Source organism: Octopus bimaculoides, chromosome 19 (genome assembly GCF_001194135.2).
Source record: "Octopus bimaculoides isolate UCB-OBI-ISO-001 chromosome 19, ASM119413v2, whole genome shotgun sequence".
Taxonomy (NCBI): Eukaryota; Metazoa; Mollusca; class Cephalopoda; order Octopoda; family Octopodidae; genus Octopus; species Octopus bimaculoides.
Window position 1 is genome coordinate 4,769,030 of NC_068999.1, and position 3,548 is coordinate 4,772,577.

Below are 3,548 nucleotides of genomic sequence, written 5' to 3' on the forward strand. Positions count from 1 at the left end.
GGTAAAGCGTCGGGGAAAATGCCCTGCGGTATTTGTTTTGGCTCTTTACATTCTGAGTTCATATCCTGCTGAAGACGACTTTGCCTTTCATCCTTTCGAGATCGATAAAATAAATACCAGTTGAGTGCCCCACCCACGAATTTCAGGCTTTATGGCCTCTGAGATTTGGAGAGAAGTCTTCTGAAATCGCAAGAATCTTTCTCTGGATTCTTGCATATTACAGGATGGCACTTTCTGCAGATTAACAATACACGCTTCAATTCCAGTATCTTTCAGTCTTTTACGTAGCAGTTTTGGTGTGGTGCCAAATGCACCAATTACTCCAGGAATAATTTTCATCTTTGGTTTCTACAATCTCTTCACCATTTTCGCTTATTCCTGATAATTTCTGAATATATTTTTCAATTTTTTTGGTATCAGCTCCATAATCTTACACATAATCTTTTCACTTCCTAAGGAAATCCTATCGATGTTTATACAGATCGTTTAATGGGAAACCAACTGGGCAGCCCTCTACGTGCCCTTTCGATCTGCTAAGGTAAGTGCGAAGCCCCTTTTAAATATCACTCTATAACAGAGGTTCCCAACTTTTTCACTACTAAGAACCCCTTTTATTTGAATGAGTTTTCCCACGGATCCCAGGATAACGAAAGGTCTGTCAGCTTAACATGTTCACAGACCCCTAGTACAACCTTTGCGGACCACCAGGGGTCTGCGGACCACCAGGGCTCCGCGGATCACAGGTTAGGAACCACTGCTCTATTATCATAAAAATAAATTAGCAACACATTGGGTTATGTAATTCCTTGTGGTGTATAATATGAGGAGGTAGCTACGGTTCGAATACTTTCTATTATCGTAGATCTGTCGAACTTGGCTGACAGGCAGCTAAACAATAACAGTTTAATAACCAACGAACTCAGAGGTCCCAGGCGCCACTCTTTATATTTCAACGTGATTGTCAGTTTTGGCCATGAAGCTGCTGCTGCTACTGCTAAGTCAGTTTTCACTGTGTAAACCTGTGTCGAAAGCACGCCACTCGTGACTATCCCATCTTTTCTTAGGTGCCAGCGACGACATTATCTAATGTAGGGTATGACTTCATGGAAATTTAGCTGCTATTTCAGTTGGAGTAGGTCGATCGATTCTGCAAAGGCTTCTTCGGTGAATAAAAAAACGAAGATGTTTATCGCCGAATAACACAGCTCTCCTTAAATAATATATAATATACAATACGTAACACATATTTATTTCGCTTAGGAAAAACATTGATTAAAAAGATCCGAGATAATAGAGTAATTATTCCTAGCAAACAAACGTGAAGAAAAACCACCTAATTTTTTCCTGCTTGGATATGTCGGCTGAGAAAGAGCGATAACATGAGAAGAGATGAAGGCGATGCGGGTGAAGATGATAATAGTGATGCACCAAGTGACGTGGGCTGGAAATTAGTACCCGAGGGAGGCAACGTCATTCCATTTCGCAGCCCTGTTTAATATATCAAGTAATTGGCACCGAGCATCAAGAATATAATGGTAATTTGACAAACTGACATGTACAAGAGATGTCTGGCAGTATTGCTGATGCTTAGAGTTTTCACATCTGATGTTGTGATGGATTGTGTAAGTAATTCAACTGCTACGTTTAAACTAATATGTTTAGGAAAACGATAGCACAGAAGGCGGGAAAAAAAATAAGACACGAATATGTTGATTTTTGTGGTTGCTGTTGGCAACGTTAAACTGTATTATAAGTTAGTTGGAATGTTGAATGTGTGTGTATGTGTGATCGTACATATTCGTGAAGTGTACGCACATACTTCACGGATAATACAGTCATATACACACACCTATATTCACTCTCCTATATACATATTTATGCGCATGTATGCATGCGTGCATTAATATCGGTTTTTATATACAATGACATATTAACGTTAAACTTGTCCCCGTTCGAAGTCACGGTCAATATTTTTCTGATATACATATATACAAGAACAAGAAATATCAACCAAATACCTAATGGACAAATGAGACAGGGATGCAGGAAAAGCAGCAAAATCTGACAACCGATGCAGACTTTGTGAAGTTAACACAGAGGATGTCACCCACATCAAAAGCTGTTGTCCGAAAATGTCATCACGGCATTATCTACCGATGAGACACGATGTAGCAAAGACACTGTATAACGAGATCCGTCGAAAGGAAAACCCCGAGGACAAAGAAATAAGAACCGATAGTATGGTAGAGATTGGAAATAACGGGAAACAATCGTAAGATTTTGTAATACTGCTTTTCTTTGGATTGTAATATTAGTGCCATATATTTGGTTTTGCACAGAGTATTGTTATAGAGAATGTGTGTTAAAACATAAGTAAATTAGAAGTTTGTTTTTAAAATAATTTGATTATAAGATGGTAGTCTGATGTTAAGATGTCAGTAAAAGGTGTTTGCTGTTTTGTACATTTAAAAGTATTTTGACACTGTTTATAGATTAAAATGCTTTGGGGATTACCTGGATAATATTTTACGTAGGGTATGGGAAGTTTCCATGGGCACTATTTTTTAAAATTTCTTCCATTTTGGGATTTTCTGGTATCTGAGCTAGGTAGCAATCAGCCCTTTTTGCTATCATTCCTAGGGCACCTATGACAACAGGTATTGTTTAGTCTAGAGCAGTAGTTCCCAACCTGGGGTCCGCGGACCCCTGGTGGTTCCCAGAGTAGTTCGAGATGGGGTCAGTGAACTAAATTCAAAATTTCCTATATAACGTTAATATACATGTATCTTTAAATCCACAAGTGTTTTTATTCTGTTTCTGTTTATTTTCTATTATTCCTTTCTGTTGAAGAGTGTAGGCTCGAAACATAAAAGACTTTCTCACTTTCCATTTATCAGTATGGTCAAATCCTAGCTTTTTACATAACTTCAGTGAATTACTGGGTTGTCATGTCTTGTATTCTTGTGTGTGTGTGTGTGTGTGTGTGTGTGTGTGTGTGTGTGTGTGTGTGTGTGTGTGTGTGTATGTGTGTGTGTGTGTGTGTGTGTGGAACACAGTTTTAGATATATTTATGCCGCAAACCGTTTCCAATTCAATGTTTGTTTACATAACATAAAGCTCTAAACATTAGGTTAGACTGCTTTCCTGCCTCGAAAAGCATTCCTTGACGTGTGCGTATGTGTATGTATATATATATATATATATGTGTGTGTGTGTGTGTGTGTGTGTGTGTGTGTGTGTAGGGAGAGAGCGAATTAGATAGACAGCCACAGATATGTGTATATTTCTGCCTACATATATGTATGTATGTATGTATGTATGTACGTACCTGCATATAAACACTCATGCATATATGCCTATATGCATGTATGTATACACACAAATACACATATACTATATACATGCGTATACATTCTCATCTAACTATACGTATATATTATATATTTTATATATATACATTTATATATATATACATACATATATATATATATATATATATATATATATATATATATATATATATATATATATATATATATATATATATA